We start from the raw sequence: 22,302 nt of genomic DNA, 5'->3' as shown, positions 1-22,302 counted from the left end.
AGCTTCAGGCCCCACTTGTTTGCCAATCCTGGCTACGACTTTGAAAACTGTGCTATTCATTATGCGCCACAAGACTCGGACCGGCCTAAGGGGCAATAGGGCAGTTTATTTGGTCAAAGTGGGCCACATTTTTGCAGCTAGTAGTTTTGACCAGAGTTACTGGATGAATATGCTTTAAAAAGCACAATGTGCATCACATTTTACCAAAAACCTGCCCCTTGAGTACTATTCAAACATGCTGTCACAAAAGGAATGAATTGCCATCTGCAATTGTGGGCCACTTTTTCATTGGTGCCCGAGACAATGTTATGACCCAGTCCGACCCTGTCCGCCATACTGCAGTTTTGTCACTGCACTGTACTTCTCAGCTTTGCTGCTTTGTACTGCGTTGTGCCTCTTGTACTGCTCTGCATTGCCGCACTGTGCCGTGTCCTTCTCGGTCACTGTGACAATGAGTCTCTGTTGCCTTTGCCAGGTGGGACGTCTGCCAGGTGTTGCCTACCTGGGGCGAGTATGCATGCCAGGCCGTGCCAAGCCGGACCTGGCAGGTCCCGTTGCTTCACACACAGCAGTCACGCGGCGTCCAAAGGGCGGGTTACGTTGAGCTGTGCTAATCTCACTTCTGTTTATTCAGCCTAGATCCGTCCAGATCCCTCTTTACTGTCAAGTCACAATACTGTGCAAAGCTCTCTCGCTCCACTATCTGTTTGACACCTCCCTCTTCCAGACCTCATGTTCTGCCCTGTGGCAGGCTGGCGTTCCCCCGGTTAGATTGCACCGTTAGCCTTTCTTCAATGTTTATCCTTGAATGTAAGACGCACGTGAGAACACCTAAAGTCTTCCCCCACCTGGCGGTCTTTCCGTGACGTCCACCATGAAGGCAAGCCCAACATCAGCCTGTTAAAAAACAGACTTCTTCACTGCTCAAAACCTCTCTCCTGTCGACACTGTGCCACAGACAGCATATGGCACAGCCCCCTGTGAGAAGGGGCTAAGGTAGGGTGACCGATTTTTTTTTTTACAAACCCGGACAGGCCATAGACATAAAAGTAGGACTAACATAAATAAAATAAAAACATATAGTCCTACTTCTATATTGCTGGCCTGTTGCGGGGCTGGGGGGTGGGGGCGCAGAGGGGTGTGCTCACATGCACACCTCTCTTATTGGAGGAAAGTGGCCAGGGAGGTCAAGGGAGAGGAAATAGGGGCGTGAAATACTTTTCGCGCCCCCATTCGCGCATTTAAAGTTGCGCCGGGACCCGATTTCGGTATTTCGAAATCGGGTTCCGGCAAAAACAGGGACCTTGGGCACCCACCCTTGCAAACCCCGGACACGATTTGCAAAATGAAAAAACTCCCGGGACCCCGGGACAGGGGGTGATTTCCCTGGACTGTCCCGGGGAAACCCGAACGTCTGGTCACCCAGGCTCGACACAGCAGAGGGGCCAAGCCCTCCCCACCTGCCTCCTTCTCCTCAGGGGAAGGAGCAGGAAACAGGTGTCGCTGGTATGGTGACCCGGAGGAAGGGTAAACAGGGACCAAAAGGTGGCTGGTGGACAGGAAGGGGAGGAAGCCCCCTGCCCCATGGAATGCACTGATTGGAGACCGAAGGTATCTTCGCACCTCCAACGGGTGACAGAGGCCCAATTGGTGCCGCTACATAGTGGATGCACAGGGGGTAGCGGTCTCTTTCACCGCCTAAACCCCCTGCAGCAAGGAGAACTTTGTCACATCCAAACATTGGGCCTCATTCTAACATTGCCGGTATCCTGACGGTAGAGCCGCCAGGATACTGGCAAATGTTACCATTTCCTGCACCCGGTCGGGCAGCATTGCAGCCAGATTACAAGTGATGGTGTAAATCCCCATTCATGGAGTCCCGTAGGACTCCATGAGAGGATTTGACGTCATTACCGGCACCGGCAATGCTGGTGCCGGTAATTAGCTATTTGTTTGCTGGTAGGGCACCTGCCTTACCTCCAGCTCTTAGCTGGATGTAACACAGGTGCCGCACTGGCAAACCTATATGAATACCGGCACTTTTTTACCGGACTGGCCGACTTAGAATGAGTCCCATAATTTCTATTTCAGGTCTTCTAATGTGTTTTGACGTATTGTCGCAGCCGTTGGTTACTCAGGCGATCGAGCAGTGCCAAAACTAACTTGTTGGTGGATGACATTTATAAGCAGGTGGAAGTAGCCCCCTCTTAGCCTAACACAGCTGGGGGGGCAAGGCCGGACAAAGAGTTGCACACCCCATTTGGTTGTCAGCTTCCAGCCTTGGCTGGTGGAAAAACAAGCATAACGGCGATCCCCGCAGCCCAACAGCGGTGGCTGTCAATGTGATTTGCCCTGAGCGGGAGGCTCAGGCCGTTTGAGGGAGTGAGACCTAAGTATGCGAAGTAAAGAGTTGATAAAGAAAATAAGAGAGCCGACTGGAGATGAATAAAAAGAGATTAAAGTTCAAAGGGGGGCGCTGATGAGGAGAAAGACCAAACGAAAGGTGCTGCTGATAGTCTGTGTTATTAAAAAAGTATGTATGTTTTTGATGTTTATGGTTGTAAATGTGTAATAATAAACTAAGGCCTTGTTTTGCCACAATAAGACGAGTTGGTGTGGCCCCAGTTCTTCGTACATAGTAGGCTAAAGTGTAATTGTTGGATATGTTGGGGGGACGAACAGCACCCGACTGCCTATATTGAGTGCTTCAAAGGCCCCTCACCGTGGAAAGTAGAACTGTGTGTTTACAGCAGTTTCTTTTACTGTAAACCTACGCAGGGCGTTAGAGACACCCCAGCATCGCCACCCATGCAACAGAGCACACTGACCACCTCATGCCCCTGGCCAGTGGCGGTAATGGGACACCCCACAAGGGGTGGGGGTGGAGTTTTGAGGAGGGGGTGGAGTTTTGAAGGGGCGGAGTTCAGAGAGGGCAGAGCTGGCATTTGGACTCCACTCAAAGGAAATGTTCAAAATAATACTTTAAGAATGGTGCAATTTCTTTCATGCTGCTTCTTTCCAATAACTATGCTGGCAAAGTATAAAAGGTGCCCACCTTTTAAACCCAGCAATCTACAGTGCAATATTCCCAGGAAAACAAAATATCCAAAGATGATACATGTGCTTTGATGACAGTTTTATGTGGTGTTGTGGGTAAGTGTCAACACTGGGAACATGGCAACCTGGGTGGAATTCTGGTAGCCAAACATTTGAGCAAGCTTGCCAGCCTCAACAACATCCAAGGGGGGCTCAATCTGCCCTCTGAAAAAAAGCAACACTGTCAACCCACATGCATAATTTCCTTGTGCCCTGCAAAGCAACACCGGGCCACAATCAGGGAAAATAACTGCTCCAGTCTCCAGGATTGCAAACTCTCTTGCCACATCCTGGGCACATATTCAACAATACTGTGCATTATGTAGAGTGCTTGTAATGGGGTTTGAGTGGGCTGGGGCAGAGAAGAGGGGTACATGGGTGTTGGGGCCTGGGAAAAGAGGAGCGAATGGGCTGGGGGCCTTAGAAGAGCTTTTCTGATTGTAGACTATGTGCTATACAAGATTCAATAACATAGCATATCAGGGCATAGCAAAAGGTTCCACTCATTCTCTGTTGGGCAGTTCTCTGACTGGCAGTAAAATGAGAAAAAAAGTTAATGATGGCTCTGCCGAGGCCAGTCCTCTATACTACAGGGGGTTACATTATTTGCCCAGCATCACACACTGTGCTTAAACAGTGAAGCTGGGACTTTAACAATGCACAGTTTAAGCACTTGAACACATGCCGTCCACGCTCCACTTGGCACAAATATTTAAAGTTTGGATTTCAAGGCCTACAATAATGTATTGTAGAGCAGAGCTCTCAAGCTTCCCCTTGCTATGCAGGGAATGCCATCCAGTCCTGATTTTCCCTGGAATTTCCCAAATTTCAAACAGGAGTGAAAAAAACATGTCCCAGAATCCAAATGGAAAAAAATAGAGGCTACTTGGCCTTCTCACACATGGCCCTGAGAAACCTCAGAGCTCAGATAGTTTACTTATAAAATGCACATATCTCATATTATAATAACATTACAATAAGTTAATCTTCAGTGACACATATTAAAGCAAAAGGATATTGTTGTTGCTTTATTTTCCGTATCCTGAATGGAAACGTAGAAGGCCCGCAGTGCAAAATATTACAAGCCTGAAAACAAATCTTTTTTTTAGACCACTACTTGGATAAAGGTTACTTTTGTCGCAAACAGCGAGTAGGCTGTTGTGCAAGATGTTAAGAGCATTTTCCAATTCATATAAAGCAACCTTTTCTCTTATATTATTGTTTATTGTGAAATACATTCTAATTAAGAATTTTTTGACAGTTACAGTATCAAAACGGAATTAAAACCAATCATTACAATTCACAATATTTACCAGGACTTTATTAAAACATCATTTCATGAAGTAAATAACAAACCCACATAATCACTGTGGGCCCACAATCAAGAAAACAAATCTTTTAGAAAACATATGGCTGCTAAGCCCCAAAGATTGCTTCTCCAAATCATGATTTGCTGCCATACAAACCCGCTAGATAAAGTTTTAAAATCATGAGAAAGAAGCTTTAAAGACTCGCATTCCAATAACCCATGAACAATAGTTTCAATGATACTTTCAGACTTGCAGAAGTTCTTAGCTTGTGCTCACCTCCCTCCCTTCCCCCTAGAACCTCTCTCGTCGGGAAAAGGTTGAGCCGCAAGCGTAGGAATTGGGATCTCCAAGAAGAACAGGTAATTTAAGCATGGAAGGACACCCACAGATCTGACATCGAGAAGCACTCCAGAAAATGACTGTAACACACAGACTTCCTTAATAGTAAACATCCTGTGCCACGCCCAGATGTTCTTCTTAACGAGGAGGGAGTAGCCTGCAATGAGGGCAAATCCACATCATATTGAACTATGGTGTCATTACAACCTACGATCCACTTATTGAATGAAGCACAAACCCTCCCCTCCATAACCTGTTTCAGTTTTAACCATACATGATTTAAGCAGTAGACATAGTTGTGTTTCCATGCAACATGGGCAGCAATAGAGAAAAGCCCGTACTTGTAGCATAACACTGCTGCTGGAACTGCTGCTGGCAATGTCAAGACCCTTCTCCAATAGTTTGTGGGGTAAAAGAGCAACATTTCTTCCCTGTTTGTGATTACTGGAACTACTTTTTTTATTATAGAACTCCACAACCGGAACCATTGGAAGTAGTCACATTTCTTGTTAATAAGAGAGGCATTAACAGCCAAAGATGTAATCTTAACCTTTTATTGAAGAAATTATTCATTATGGATGTGGCCCTCAAACAGGTAAAAACCCAAATAAACACAATTAGGCACCCGTTCTATTGTGGAGTTTCCCAAAAACCATCTATAGTCGTTGTAGGGTCTTTTCTTGCCTGCCCTAAATTGAAATACCTTAGTCTTATTGACATTGATTGTCAATTTGTTACACTTTGTATACTCTACCAGACCTGTAAGTTGTATTTGGAGGCTGATCGGGGTGAAGTCTAACAAGACTAGGTCATCAGCACACAGGAGATAATTTGCGCTGCTATCTGCTAAATAGGGCGGGAAACAACGTATGTCCTTGAAGGCACCTGGAATGACAGTGATCAAAAGATTAAAAAGGAGGGGATCTAAAACACCGCCTTGCTTAAGGTCACGCCTTTTGTGGATCATACTTGACAATGCACCCTTGCTATTCAATCTCACTCTAACACATGTGCTGATATGCCGGACAATGATTATATTCAGGAACCTTTCGTTCAGCCGCAATCCAAAAGCTTCTGCCACAGCAGATCCCTATCAAAACTGTTGAATGCCATTGAAAAGTCAATAAATGAAATAAACACAGGTCTCGACTTTATCATAGCTACAGATTTTAAAAGATTCAGGACAAAGCCATTTACATTCATTCCCATTCCTTCATAAAGCTGTTTGGGGGCGTCCAGCCTCCCTACCCCCCTTGCCAATGCAAGCAGATCACGCAATAATATGGAAGCAAACATTTTTGATGACACATCCAAGAGAGCAATGGGACTGTAGTTAGCTGGGTTTGCCAGAGGGCCCATTTTATAAATCGGGACCAGGATTTAATTCAACCATGACTCAGGCAACTTATTTTTCGCCAGGACCATGCTAAACATTTTTAATAAAAGGTTTGCCCAGAAGGTCGGTTTGCCGTTTAATACTATCATGGAAAACCCATCAGGGCGCTGCACCCTAGAATTGGAACTATGAGTAATTAAACAAATCAGATCTTCCTGGTCTATATCGAGACTCCATGGTGCATCAAAGGCGGTCTCCTGAAAAGACTTGTCTTCACTGAACCACCATAAATGTTCCAAAAATGGCCCACCTATTTGAACTCTGGAACTTAGGTTGGCATTGCAAATCTGAATAAAATAGGCTCCAAAAAGATTGTGTGTCTTCAGAGGTTATTACCGGGAGCATCCTCTGGGAATCCGTAAACAGCTGGAGGTACCTATCGTTTCTGATCCAAGTTTTACACTCAGTTTTAATATGTCTACATTGAGTCAGGTCTGTTAAGGGGATATCACGCAGCGTTGTTCACAAGTCCTTTTTTCTACCTTGAAGCACAGGGTCATATACGTGCTTGTGAGCGACTAGGGCTTTAATACGAGGCCGCATCCTACTAAACATGGTATTCAGCGATGATACTTTCCTTAACAGTTCATAAAGATCTTTGTCATTGATTAGGGTCGCCAGAATTTAGTTGAATTACCTTATATTGTAATCGTTCCATGCCAGATGATTACCGCCGGGGTTTACCTGTAAAACCATCAGGAAATCATCTGACACAGTCCCTCTGTCTTTTACTCTCCAACTCAAATAAAGAGGAAAATGGTCGCTCATCTTTGTTGGCTTGACAGTAAAAAATATAACTGACGTAAAAAAATCCCTTTGAAAAGAAAAAATAATCGAGCACGTTGCTCTGGGCATCTCTTTTTCCAAGTATGGTGGGGAGGATGGTCTCCTAGGACGTTACTATTGATTACGCAGAGACCCCATGCATCCATCAAGGATAAAAATGCTGCCCGTCTTTTAACAACAGCATGCTGAGCCTTACGATCATCTTAACCACTATGATGTGGTTGGATGCATAATGCATTCAGAACACTGCAAATAAGCATAGAATTGGAGTTTCTGAAAGTTTGCCAACCGAGCAGGACCTCTTTGATTGCCTCAAACAGCTCTTCTTGACTCATTTTAGTCTGGTTCCAGTAAAGATTCAGCATGGCTAAAGTATGACTAAGTTCCTAATAGACCTGTTGGTCCGACTCCAATTCTACAGCCTGTACAAACGCGTTAGGTTGAGTGTAAAGAGTTGCAGCAACAGATATATCTACTCTTATTCCACACAATAAATCAGATTTGGAGTGACCCTTGTCCCCCCTATAAGCAGGGTTTTTAAAAAGAGTATAGCCATCTAGGGTAGGGTGTTCCAAAAGGCACGTCTCCTGTAAACAAACGACATCCACCACCACCAAGTCTACACTACAGTCGTGAAACAAATGAGTTGATCCCAAGTGTTCCAAAATATCATTTTAAAGTGTCTACAAACAAACACTGCTTCAATAGTAGACTTGGCTGTGGAACCAAAGAAGCTGCCAACCAGCTCCAATCATTGGTATTAACCAAACCGACATCTGACGTTAGAATCTCCCCCCTGCGGCCATTTCCCTTAAAACACTTAAATTGAATAGTTGGCTGAGCAGCTAAATTAAGTCCTTCACTTCTGCGGTTGGAAACAGGTATTTTAAGTGGTGAAGGAGGTTGGGGGTCAAAAATACTGACACCGTACCCCCATGGTCTAATATAATCAGAGGCAGCAGTGATTTGGTTTAGTACCAAGCGTGAGTGTAAGTGATGTATAACCTTATCCAGTCTCTGACACTTCCAAAATTCGACTTGGATAATGTCAGCTGAGCTGATATGCAAGAGAGAAGGAACACACCTCATTAAACTCAAAACAAACTCTATTGAGGACTATGGTCTCCTGATCCGCAACATGTTTTCCCAATAATAACTGGTTTGTTGGTTGTTTATTGATGGGCAAACCTACTCCACAAGCCAATTCGGCTGGGGCTCGAACAAGACCGATCATACGTCTACTCTCTCCAAGTGTTCTGAAGGTTGGAGCCACGGGGTTGGCCTGGGCCAGAGCAGGTTCACAAGGCAAAGCAGATTCACATGGTGTACTCCCCTCACCCATCACTTGCTGGCTGGCCCTTAACGTTGCCATCCCGTCCCCAAACCCACTTGGTCCGAAAGAATCGGGCTGAAGGGAGCTGCCACAGAACATACACCAGCAGATTCCTCAAACAGTGGGCACATCATCCATACGAGCTGCCACTCCCTGACTCATCCTTATTCCATCCTCCTGTGAGGTTTCTTATGTAACCTACCCACAAGTCCTAATCTCGGGTTGGTCCGAAACACTGTGCTGATTAGCTCCACTCCCCTCTGATGCTTGGGTTGTTTGTGTAGAGCCGTGAGCAGGCAGGGATGGGTGGGGACCGCAGAGGGAAAAATAGATTTCACAAACATTTCCATGACCCCCTAGAACTGTTGTTCCTTACCGTCTTTTTATTTTTTTATTTTTTGTTCTCAAGAACAACCTCACCCTTGTTGCTCCTTTACTTGTTTTTCCTCCGTGTAAATATTGGAAAGGCCACCCTAACATTTCTCCCCGGGGTAACCCCCTCCACAACTATGTCGTAAACGACAACCGCCCTCTCATCCCTCTCAGCCAACCGGTCCTCAGCCACCTTCCTCACACTTTAGCTTAGGGGGGAAGGGGTTCCACAAGGAATCACCTGCTCAGTGAGAAAACTGTGATCAGCCTGCACTAGAGAACGAAGCATGGATGTAGCCTCAACATTTGTGACCTTAGTTATTCCACTACAGTGATTGTTACCATTATTATCACAGTTGGGCCTCACAACCCAGTTGTCGGGTTGTGTTGCACTGGGGGCTTGAGCTGCCCCAACCACGGCACACCCAGCAAAATACCCCTGTGCCTCAGGAGCATGTTCACAGACCTTGAAGTAACTTTCCATGTAGGAGAATCTGTCATTCAGTTTATTCAATGCGAGCGCATCCAACTCTTTCATGCAAAGCAATGAAGGTTACCAAGGCTGTTAGCGCTGGTAGTCTTGATTCTATTAAACACACAGAGGCGAGCAGCTTATTATTCTTTAATGCGACTTCCCATAGCAGCTTTTTTTCGAAACTTAACATCCTCAGATTCAGCAAAAACTTTCTTTTTTTTCTTTTCGTCTTTCAAACAGTAGATAGAAAAAACAGAAAAAAACAGTCCACAAAACTACCATGATCTGGGACCACTAATCCCCATAAGCCCCAAATGCTCCTGTAGTTTTGACCTCTGTTCCAACACCAATCCTAAACCAGCACTTTCCATGTATCACGTCCTGCCTGCACTCTTTCCTCTTTCTTTGCTGCTTCTCTAGCAGATGTCACCTTTTTTATTGGCTCTTAGATTATTTGAGTTTATGGAGTTTAGATACGTCAGTTACATGACTTTGGTTGAGATGTTATGATTGTGAGCAGCGCGGATAGTGCGGGTGTTCAGGAAAAGGTGCCGTAGGGAGCGAACTTTGTACTGTATTGGAGGTAGCTAACGAGATGTGTATTGCCTTTTAAAGTAGGATGCGGGCGTGATTGAACACAACACTGTCAGAGGTCCAGAACAAGCCTTGTGAGGTTGCCGGTCCCTTTGACAAGCTGAAAGCGCCCTTTTTAGGGAAGAAGGCAGTGCCAACCCTCGTACCCCCTACCCCAGGGGTGTTAAATACAGGGAGAGCCGAAGAAGGTGGAGAATCCTTGGAAGAAGAGGATGAGGAAGTCGAAGAAGGCCTCGTGGAGGAGGCGAAGGTGGACAGCGACGACAAGAGACCGCAGAGTCCAGAGAAAGGTTGATGACATAGAAGACATGTTTGATCCAGACAGTATTAGGCACCCGAAGTCTTCAGAATGGCTGCGTTTCCCCAGGGTGGCTCAGTATATGATGCAAAGTATTTGCAAACCCCTGGAGAGGGAAGTGCGCTTTAGAATGAGGTCCGAGTGCCCCAGGCCGGATCTCCCTAACAAGGTCATGGAGACTCCGGATCTGGACGCCAAGATGGTCACCTTTGTGAGTAAAGCCAGGAAGGATGTCAGGAGAGGAGTCGACCGTGCCTGGAAGTCCTGTCAGGATAAAGTTCTGGATATAGCAGGACCTCTTGCGAAAATTATGCTCCTGGTGGAAAGGTCCAGGGACACATGAGAACCAGTAGATCCGCACACAGTGGCCAGCTGGGCGCAGAGAGCGGTTTGAAGATTGACAACAAGTTAGGAGACCTCCCCAATTACAGCAGGTGAGGCAGTGAAAGGCATGCTATCCGGCGAGGCATTTGCCAAGGAAATGTCCCGTTTCGTGGGAACCTATACAGCGCTGGAGAGGCTCAGACTTCCATCCGTAAGCTATTCCCCGGACAGGTTTTCGCAGGGACCGGTCGCCACAGAGGCCGAGCAGCAGGTTGCGCCTTCACAAGACGGCCTCAGGGACCCAGGACACAGTACTGGGAGAACAGCCAACAGTATGCCTTCTTTCCTGCTAGAGGGAGAGGTTTCCATGGGAGAAGAGGCTGAGGGAATTCCGGCAGCACAATGCCTGTGGGGGTAAGTGCGCAGAGCGAGAGTTACCCCAGGGTTGAGAGGCGGACAGCATTGCATACAAGCATGTGGCTCGCCATATCAGGCGATGCCTGGGTGTTGCAGGCGATATTGGGGTTAAGCTTACAGTTTGTGGGTGCACCACAGCAGACCCGTATCTCAGCCAGTATAAGAATGTCAAAGGAAGAGGAGCGGCTCCTAGAGAAGGAGCTACTAGCGCTAGCGGAGAAAGGGGTGATAGAGAGGTGTCCCGACAGCAGCACCAGGTTTTACAGCAATATGTTCCTAGTGCACAGGAAGGGGAAGTCGAGACCAGTTATCAACCTGAGAGAGTTGAACGGGTGGCTGATTTTCAGGCACTTCTAGATGGAGGGCATTCACCTCCTCAGGGATTTGTTGCGCAAGGGAGACTGGCTAGCGAGACTAGATTTGAAGGATGCCTATCTGACCATCCCAGTGGCCCAGGAGTTCAGAGTTGTAAGCATAATGCTCGCCTCCAGTCTTGACATAGAATTAGAGCCTTGGGAGCCACGTTTAAATTATCATGCAACGTTGGAATTAAAGACAACTGAGAGTCAACCTGGGTGACTGAACAATGCTCACTAGTTATTGGTGAGCTCACCACAGGTAAAGCTGGAGAAACCTCATCAAAATGTAAAGCAAACAGGGGGGAAAATGGGCTCAGTCCTCTGTCAAACTCCATCACCAACCAAGGTCTTCCAGTAGATAGAGGAACATGAGATTTTGCTATGTTAGCGGCTGAAGAAGCGGGGGCCAGGGTCCTGCCCTTGTCCACAGCTGGAAATAAATAAGAAGCAGCTGTTTCAGGAAAGTTAAATGAGCCCACTACTCAGGGCTCTAAAGGAACTGCAGGCAATTTAAGACAGGAGACACTGAGGCCACAGCCGGAGACCACACTCTACAACATCCAGACCACAATGCGGCCGGCGAGGCTAGGCACGGTAATGATGCAGTGATGGGAAGGTTAGCTGGAGACTTAGCAATAGATGCAGCTTTCAAATCACCTATCGCCACCCCACCAGTTTGCGGGGCCATATCCTGATAATTTGAAATTATTTCCAGGTCCGTAATCTTGCGAAGCAGGCCGTTATTTGCTGAGAGTAAGACCTAAAATGAGTCATCCAATACAGCTACACCTGAAGCTGGTAGAACTGATGAAGCAGAAGAAGCCAAAGTCAAAGAAGCAGGATGAGGTAGAAAGGAGCGAGCTATGCATACAGAATGAGAGGACTATCGGTCAAAACCCCTAATCCACTTTGTCCAAATATGAAAACTGACGGTCTCACCACATTTGTCACCACCTTTGACCAAATGGGAGAGGCACGTGAAACAACTAGAGTCTGCGCCCTTCTTGACTCCAAAGTAACCATAGGCGGGGCTGGGGAGTTGACGCATAGAATCTCACAGCTTAATGACTGGAAAGAACAGGTGGGTGGACACAACCAATGGAGCTACCACCACGGCCAGCCCAGCCGCGACTCCTGTACAAGGGTCCACAAATAAGGAGAGGAGAGGGAAGGGCTTAGGCTTACATTTGCACTTGGGTTTGAAATCAGGTTGTAGCACATATCCATCGCACTCACCAGCCATGTCCGTATTGTCCACCCCGTACGCCAGATTTCGAGCGAAAGGCAGTACACATGCCTTTTACCTTGAGGGCCACGCCTGATGTTGTAGATAGAAGAGGACATCCTGTGTCCTGATCGGGCTTTTCCCCAAGCCTCAAACAAGGTGCTCTAACTATAGCGCAGGCAGCTCTTCTTTCTTCCAAGATCTCCAGAGTGGGTGTACAAGGCCAAGAGCACCTCCCTCGCTGAACTGCCAAACTGCAGTTTCACACTGTTCACACTGTGTGCGCTCTGCGCTGTTTCGGGATTTTTAAGGAGGACACGGACGAGCCATTAAAGACCAAATATTCTTTCATATTAGTCTTGTATGGTACAAAGTTCCTGAGACTATCATGGGCATATGTAGTAGTTGCTGTCCAGTCATTTGGTCGACAGACAATTGGTCGACAAATGGTCGACGCAATTTGGTCGAAAGACAAATGGTCGATTTTTTTTTTTAAATTTTTATATATATTTTTCAGGTTTTCGTTTAGGAAAAAAAGGGGATTGGGGGGGACCCCCCCCAAACAAAAAAAAAATGTGAAAATACAAAAAATAAAAATTCGACCATTTGTCTTTCGACCAAATTGCGTCGACCATTTGTCCTGTCGACCTTTTTTTTTTTACCAAAAGACCTGTAACCGTAGTAGTTATAAAATATTTAATAAATGCTGTCACCAGAAATTCAGAATAAACACCAGTCCAGAAAGGTGGTATACACCTTAAACCAGTAGATGAGGATAACATATTAGTCTTATTTTAGGAGTTATTCTTCACTAAAATTTCTTAAATTGTTTAATTATAACTCTCCATGAATGGGCAATAGATGGCCAAATTTGAAAATGCCCTATGGTGAGGTGTTATTTAAAATGGAAGATTTTGCATTTGGTGTTAATGAGCTGCAAAAGTACAGAGAATTTAAATAATTCTCACATTTATGAAAAAGTACCTTTGATAAAATGTTCTTTTCCTCATGGCAGTCCTGTGATTTGACTGGTAGCCAGTGTTGTGAGAGTAACCAGCTTCCACAATTTCTCTGCCGCGCCTGCCGCACGTGTACCCAATCAGCTCACAGGAACGCCGGGAAGCTGCTCGCGGGACACCACCGCCTGTAGGCGTAACAGTGTGCTGCCAGCAGCAACGGAGGAACACAATGCACAGCAGACCCAGCTCCACCAGGCAGAAGCAGTTCACAAGTAAGGATGTGTTCCAAATCAGGAACACAGTATTACGAAATTAAAGAAGCATTTTATTGTGTAATTAAAGGCGTGATGATTGGGAGCGCCGTCTCAGCCTGCCATCCCATTCGGTGCCAAGCCATGCCCCCTGGAGAAACAACTTGAAGAGAATAATTATGCATGGAAAGCCATCTAGTGCAGTGGTGGTAGGTTGAGCTTGGCGAGGATCTGGGCTTGTTGAAAAGGGTCTGTGTCACTAAGTGTGAGAACTTTGTTGAAAGGAGCAAAGGAGTGGGTTCGTTCAGTAGTCTAGTCCACTGATCACTTGAGTAGAGATTTTTAGTCCCAGGGGTGTGGGCAGATTTTTCTAAGATTGAGTAGGTTGAGCCTAGCCGTGGTAGTGGTGATAACTGGATGGACTTTAGGGAAACCCAAGGTATCAAGGTATCAAGGCATGGGTGAAGGTCTGAGGGAGTCTGGGAAACAGGAGATCGGAGAAGGGAGTGTAGGGTTATCACTGAGAGGGAAAGGACTGCTGTCTTGAGGAGGTGAGCGTGAGGTAGCATAGAACCAGAGGCAGATGGCTGTTAGGCAAATGGGTATATGTTCAGAGACAGCATGGGGGAAAAGGGTAGGGAGGAGAAGAACTGAGTATAATCAGCCAAGTGGTGATAGCTGAAGTCAAATGAGCTTTGGAGGGTGCAAAGCAGTGGGTCTATGAGTGATCTTTGGGGAACACTCACAGTGATAGACATTGCAGAGGAGGTTTTGTAGTTCCAAGAGATGGAGAAGGAGCGGTTACAGAGAGATGGGTTGTCCCAGTCAAGTGTGGTGTCTTTGAAGGCAAGGGAGGAATGAGTTTGGAGGAGGGCAGGATGCTCTGCAGTGTCAAAGGCTGTAGAGTGGTGTAATAGAATGAGGATGGAGAAGAGGTAACAGTGGTGGGCAGTGATTAGGAAGTTGGAGAAGTGGGTGTGGGAAATATTTGGTGCTGTATCCACAATTGCAGGGGGTGCGGAGTGATTGTATCTTTAGATAGTCGATTATTATGTTCAAGACAATCCTCTTGAGGATTGTAGAGTTTTGAGGTAGAAGAGAAACTGATATATAGAAAGAGGGATTGTTGGAGTCGTCATTGAATCTGCGTTACTATAGGTATGAAATTCTATTTTGAAGTAGGCTGGGAAAATGCCAGTGCTGAGAGAGAGGTTGAAGGCATGGAGAGTGGATAGGTGATAGGTTCAAGTTCCATGATCGTTTAGGGTACACATGGATCCAAAGGTGTGCAGGATGGGTTGGCAGAGCAAAGGATGGGTAGGAGTTTGGCAGGCCAGGTAGGAGAGACACGAGATAGTGAGGAGAGTGGGGAGGAGATAGGAGGTGGAGAGATGAAGAGAGATGGGAGAAATAGAAAGTTGGGCAGAGTGTTCCACATTTTGTTGTTTTTTAAGAAGTGGAAACAAAGTCATCAGCAGAGTGAGAGGAGGCTATAGAGTGATTGTTGGGTCAGACAAAGCATGGCCTGAATGGTCATTGATAGTTTGCAAGGGTGCAAACAATTATAGGATATCATATTTGCGTAGAAACAAGACGTAACAAGCGTTGACATTGGTTGTGAGGGTGAGCAGATAATCTTAGTAAACAGTAAGAAGAGCAGGGGTTCGATCTTTACACCTATAGTGTAAGCTGTGGTCCATGGATGTCCTGAGCAGATTGATGGTGGGACGATCCATGATTTAGGGCACAGTGGGAGGGGAGAAGGATAAGCAATAGTAAGTGCAGTCTTGATTTTAACAAAAGTGAGTTGGATCTAGTGGGCAAGTGGCAGATAGAGCTTGAAGAGGGACTTGGACCTGGTTGAAATAGATGACCATGGAGACATTTTCCTACGCTAACAGATGTCGAGGGTGAGGGCTGTGTACTGAGAGCAGAGCAGTCAATATTGGAGGATACGAATATGGGATTCTCAGAGTTATCTTGATAGCTCAGCAGGTTGATCACTCGCTGCTGTGATCTGCAGGTCGCAGGTTCATATCCCGGCAAGGCCAACTCAGCCTTTCATCCTTCCGAGGTCGATAAATGAGTACCAATTTCGGTTGGGTGATATTATATGTAAATATGTGCTCTGTAAAGCGCTTTGGATAAAGGCGCTATATAATTAACACATCATTATCATTAACATAATTATATGTGTGGGAAGGTTATGTAGGTTGACTAGTGAGTAGCAAATCGGGGTGGAGTTCAGTTGTAGTTGATGGGCATACAATGAGTTAGGAAAAGCTATATAACGTTAAAGAAAACCCTTCTTGCCGTCCATATAGAATTCATCTACTTTATGGAAGCAGAGAGTCAAGAACCCAAGTAAGCATGGGGGAAAAAGGCATACTATAGTCAAATTCTCTTTGCTATCTGGTCACAACAGCTCACTTCTTAGCCACAACATGTGGGTTGTGAAATCATAGGTGTAATGCAGTTCACTCACACTTGAAAGTTCTTCGTTTTAGCTAATTTAATCAGAGATATAGGGCCTCATTCCGAGTTTGGAGGCAGCCATGGCGCTATTGACTCCAAAACCGGGTCCGGGGACATTCCGACGTAGGCAGACCCGGTAAGTCCCCATTCCAAATGCCATTCCCCATTCCCCATTCCCCATTTGAGCCCCCATAGGGGGCTAAACATTACAGCTGAAAAACAAATTCCACTAATTTTCCCAACCGTGAACTCTCTATCAGCAATCTCCAACCCTCCCTCCCTTGTAGATGGCTATAACAAAATCATGAGATCAGCTCTAGATTCCATCGCACCGTTAAAACTTAGAAAAAGCAAACCTAAAAAACACCTGAACATATGGTTCTCCCCCTATCTGAAATCTCTCAGACTCGAGAAACCTAAAAGTGAACAGGCTTGGAGACAATCACCCTCGAATAATAATAAGTTGAACCTCAATAAAATAACTGCACTTTACAAAAAAGAAATTATAATCGCCAAACAAGAGTCCTACAACTTGAGAATATCACAAGCTAACTCTAGCATAAAAGAATTGTTCACTATTATTAAAGAGCTGGAAACACCCATTCCAGATCATGACACATGTGTGAAAGCCAAACAATGGTGCACCAGTGTCCAAAATGCTCTCTCCAATAAAGTCGCAGGCCTACAAGTCAAAATCAATAACACGAATATCTCATCTGCACAGCCCATGTATCTAACACCACCCCTCCTCCTCCACCTCAAAGCTCCACACCTAACCCCCCCTTCGCTTCAGCTCCTCCAAAGTTTCCACGTTAGAGGTGGAAAAAATGATTCTCAGCCTCAAACCCCCGAACTGCTAAGGCGACCCCTGCCCTTCACAAATCATCAAACATGCTGCCAGAGACCTCTCACCCTTCATTCCTAAGCTCATCAACGCCTCCTTCTCCTCAGGGACCATTCCCAGCAATCTCAAAGAGCCATGGGTCCTCCCCTTACTCACAAAAGATACCACTAAAAATGATACCGCTAACTGTTAGGTGATCGGCTCATATTACTGCTATGACCCAATGTATAATATGTATAATTTTCAATTTGTATATAGGCACCATTGTAACTTTACCTTGTATGTTCAAACTGTATTAATGCACATAACTGTCTATTCTATGCCTTGTAACCATTACTATCCTTAGCGCCCAATTACCTCCGGATCAGGTGCGCGATATAAATAAAATAAACAAACAAACAAACAAAACCCTCTTTAGACCCATCAATACCCACAAACTACAGACCCATCACCACCGCCCCCTTCCTGCTTAAAATATTAGATAAGACAGCCTATCGACAAATACTACAATACCTAGAAACTAACCATCTCCTGGGAATCCGTCAGTCGGGCTTTAGACCCCAACACGGGACAGAGACCGCACTCATCGACCTTAAAGCTCAAATTGATACCCTTAGAGACAATGGGAAAAATGCTCTACTACTTCTACTTGACCTCTCAGCAGCATTTGATTTAGTAGACCACAAAATTCTCTGCAACCACCTAGACTCGGCAGCCCACTTCTCGCAAGAGGCTATCGGCTGGATTGAATCTTTCCTCAACAACAGGTCTATGCGTGTCTTCTCTACTACAGCCTCCGCTGACCCTATCCCTATCACCTGCAGGGATCCCCAGGGGTCATGCGTCTCCCCTACTCTGTACAACGTGTTCACAAAGCCCCTGTTCGATGATCTTGATGGTCTGGGTATCACCTATACTAACTATTCCGATGATACCCAGATCCTCATCCCGCTGATGGGAGATTACGACAAGGATTTGGCCTTGGTGAGAAAGGTGTATATCATCATCCAGGCATGGATGGCCTCTCATAGTCTATGCCAGAATGATGACAAGACCAAGCACATCATCCTTGGTTCTACCTGTAATTTAAATAAACGGAATCACAATTACGCCAGCTTTAGTATAGATGGCAATCCTATTAATGTAGCCAAAGAAGTTAAAATGCTAGGGTTCCACCCAAACGCCACCCTATCCTTCCGTAAACAGCTTAGCTCCATGGCCTCCTCTACAGCTTACACCTGTAAATTAATAAGAGCAGCTAAACCCTTTCTTTCGACCCAGAGCTGCATTACCTTAGCCAGAACCCTAATCCTGTCAATTCTGGATTATTGTAACGCCCTATATGTAGGAGCCAATAAATATGTTACAAACAAAATCCAGATTTTGCAAAACAATGCTCTCAGAGCAGCTCTGAGTATCTCCAAAAAAGAACACATCTCCAACATTTGGAGAGCCCACAACTGGCTCACCACCACCGACAAGATCATGCTTAAGGTAGCCTCTCTGACGCACAAATGCCTTACTAATGCAGCCCCTCGCTACCTTGTCGACGGAGTCAAGAGATACACCCCCAACCGATCCACCAGAACTGCCAACGCCAACTTACTTACAGTCCCCAGATTTAAACGAACCAAAACTGGTGGTAATAGTTTCCAGGTGAAAGCAGCCCAACATTGGAACACCCTGCCACCCACCTTAAGGACACCTCAAACCTACCCCCACTTTAGGCGCACCTACATTCAGTGGATAAAGGAAAACGACCGCTAACCTCACCCTTGTTCTCCCTCCTTATCTACATTTTGTAAATTGCTTTTTCTTTTTTTCTTTTTTAATGTGTGTGCCTTGTAGCACCTGTATTTACCCCTTTACACACCTGTAAATTACTGTACAGCACTGTAACCAAGCTGAGAATAACCTTGTTGCTCCTGCGCCCTGATACCCTTGGGTCTGGCGTGCATTATAAATGAATAAAATAAACAAACCTCTGTGGCATCCTATGGCCTTGCAACATGCAGTTTATACATTGTGTGACATGATGCCTGTGCATGGATTTTTGATGCATGCATGTGAGTGTGTTACGGTGGCACATTGCTTGTGGTGCATGCACGCCACCTTGGACTGGTGTGTGACTCATGTATGTATTACTTCTCAAATTGTCACTTTGTGCACATGACCAGTGCTCATGTGGAGATATGTGTATTTAGATGTTTGGCGGGGCAATGCTTATGTTCCCATGGGAAAGGGTAATGGTTTATTGGCCTCTCTATGGGTTGGATGTGGTTTGGTGGCATGCAATTGGACATGTCTCCATGTAGTGTGTGCTGCATTTTCCTGTCCACTGTGTATAGTTGTTTTGGTGTGGCATGTTGTACTCACCGCCCTCTGCATGTGTCCCTCCACCGGCCTCCACCGTTCCCACTCTCTCGATCCCTTTGAGGTGCAGCACACTGCTTCACTTCTCCTCCCACGGCATGAGCTTGATTGGGGAGGCCGTCTCACCTCCAGTGTCCAGACATTCCTTCCTGTGGACCGACAGCAGGTTACAGGCCATCAGGCAGAGGTCATCTCACCGCTTATGGCAGTCTTATTCAGTGCGTGGACGGGACCCAAGCCCTACACCTTCTGTACCACCTTATCCCAGATGTCATGTTGCGCAGTTGGGTACTCCACCTATGGTCGGTGGCACACAGTTCCCCTGCATGTTCCCCTATGGTCTCCGTCAGCACAGTCAGTTCTTGCTCCGTTAAGCATTGCTTCCGCTGGCGCACATCAGGGACTCTAGATGTCATGACTGCTGCCAGAATGCCAGTATCAATGTGACCGGATGGCAATAGGAAGTTGGTGATTTTATGTGGATTGCGTTTTTAAAAATGGCTTCTGGCGAGCTTCCAGTTTTTGCGATGACTTTGTTTCCACTCCTGGTGTTTCCGTTGATTGTGTTTCAGTCTGATACATGCCGGTAACAGTGCCACCGTCATTTTTGATGACAGTACCACCAATTTTAGTGGATGTTGACAGTGTTTTTATCATGCTGGTCGCACCATTACCGGCATGCCGGGTTGCGCACTGCCACAGGTCTGTGATGTGCTAGTGATTCCGTGGTTGCGGTTGCCGGAAATGGTGCCACCGGTTCCATGGAATCACTGGCACATTACTGGCAAACTCGTAATGAGGGCCCTTGCAGCTGATTTTACAGGAGTGACATTTTTCACCAAATCGAAACGGAACTTTGGTTATCACAAGATCCTCCTCTTCCAGGGTTAAAGATATATCACCATGTTATCCACCTTACAGTGTCTCGAGAGATACAAAAGACTCTGTTCTGATCTATCTTTAGTTGCTGAGGTTTTCCAACAAATGTTCTGTACTGCCTTGGCTGGAGCGGGTCATCAATGTCAACAAAGGCATTCTCCTTCACGCTCAAAGAGAATGTCTTGTTTATGTCCTAGCTAGTTGCAGATGCAAGGCCTCACACTGCATAAATCCAACTTTAGGTTCTTCAAGACTAAAAGATAATTTTTTAGATATGCATTGCAGGCTTCTGGCTTGTTGTTAGATCCCAAAAAGGGATGTGATGTCCCTCTATGAAGTCTACCTCTAATCAATCAGAGATCCTTGGGATGGTGACGAAACTGTTGTGTGCTTTCACTAAGAAAGATGTACCTTAGATGTGACGGCACTCAAGGAGAAAGCATTCCAGGATAAAAATATGGCTTTAATGACAGATTGCATGATGGCATTCTTGGATCTCAACAGAGGCACATAAATTGTGGCTTATGCCGGTACATAGGGCGTTCGTGGGAGATACCATCCCCATTGCTTATGCAAGTAGGGCTTGATTAAAGGTACTCCCAAATAGAAAGCGAGGCATTCGAGGTGCTGTGGAGCTGATGGCATTACCACATGTGTGGGTGACTGGTGGTGGTAACAGATGAGAAGCCAGAGGTTATCGATAATAATTGGCTCGTCATTGCACACCAGCAGCCACAGGCTTGCATTGAAAAATTGCTGCGACAGCTGCAGGAATACAATGCCATATTGATATACCGCTCGGGAGAGGACAACACTGCCGTCTTTGTATCCCTTCTTCTTTATAACACACCTGGCACTACCATAGTTGAAGAACTCATGGCTGAGGAACAATTGTAGTGACAACTGCCATCTCAGCTTATGGAGAAAATGATGCATGGAACTGATAAGAATGGGTGTCTCCAGCTGATAATAGTGGCAATTAAATCTGGGCACTTAAGTATGTCATGCGTGATGCGGTCACCAAACGGAGGAAGCTAGCGTCGCACTGCAGCAACTGTGGCCAATTCATCAAGAGCTCACAGTCTTCCCGGAGTAACCAAAGAGATTGACATACAAGGTCGTCCCCTTAACTCACAAGGGACATCAGGGCATGGCAAAAACAAAGGCAAGACTTTGTGAAAAAGTTTGGTTTACAGATCTGGAAAACAAAGTACATCTTTTTATTGTCTTTTGGTTTACAAAGAACTGTTCACGTTCCTTCAAAAAGTGTACAGAAACCTAAGGTATAAGAGAATTCATGTCACAGAAAATGTAAAAACACACAGCCTTCAATAATTAAATTTGACACATTACGTGGTTTAGAATCACAAAGACTAAATCAAATGAAAAACAAAATCCCATTTAACAAGCAGAATTAATAATCGCAAGAAGTTCTAAGAGAAATCGGTACAGAGCAAGGATTAATGAAGTGTTTCACCCCACATGAGGCGTGACCAGAACATATCACCCTGAGTGCCAGAACCTGTCACAACAGTTTCTTTGAAATGGTTGCTCCTAGTATTACTCAAAGTGGAAAAAGAGGTGAACGGGTGTCTTAAGGTTTCTAATCTCGCCGGATATTTACAAACACGACAACCCAAAGGCCGATGTTGAAGCGTGTTCCAATAGGCTCAAGGATGGGCAGCTGTTTGAGGTGAAAGTGAAGGTACATGTAGTGTGCCTTGTTACAGGGAAATAATTGCAGGTATTTCAGAAGGTCCCCTTTTTTAAGTGGAAGCTTGGCTTACTCTGTGTAGGTGGAATAAGTACTAAGTTGCTCAACAGTCTCATAATAGTGAACCCTAACCAACTTCTGTTTAGTAGTAGCAGGGCGATTTATAAGTTCATCTTCTGAAGAACAGACGCGATCCAAGAGATTTATCATAGTGACCTTGAACACATTGATAGATGCTACAGTTCTCTCTCCTATCATTGTTTTCAAGTCAATATATAAAGAATTAGGGCAGGGGGAGAAACGATCTTCGAGTGACTAGACAATTGCCACCACAAGTCCCAGTTCATAATCTGGGGGTTTGTCTTAGTTGTAAAGATGACACTTTTTGACTTTTGGCCGTTTACAAAAAATGAGAATAAGTTATTCTTTGGGATGGAGACCAATGGGTGTCTTATCACAAAAGACCAGGACACCCGCGACGGC

This window comes from Ambystoma mexicanum, chromosome 3q (genome assembly GCF_040938575.1).
Source record: "Ambystoma mexicanum isolate Mex_15411 chromosome 3q, UKY_AmexF1_1, whole genome shotgun sequence".
Classification (NCBI taxonomy): Eukaryota; Metazoa; Chordata; class Amphibia; order Caudata; family Ambystomatidae; genus Ambystoma; species Ambystoma mexicanum.
The sequence above is the reverse complement of the archived record's forward strand: the minus strand, read 5'-3'. Positions refer to the sequence as shown.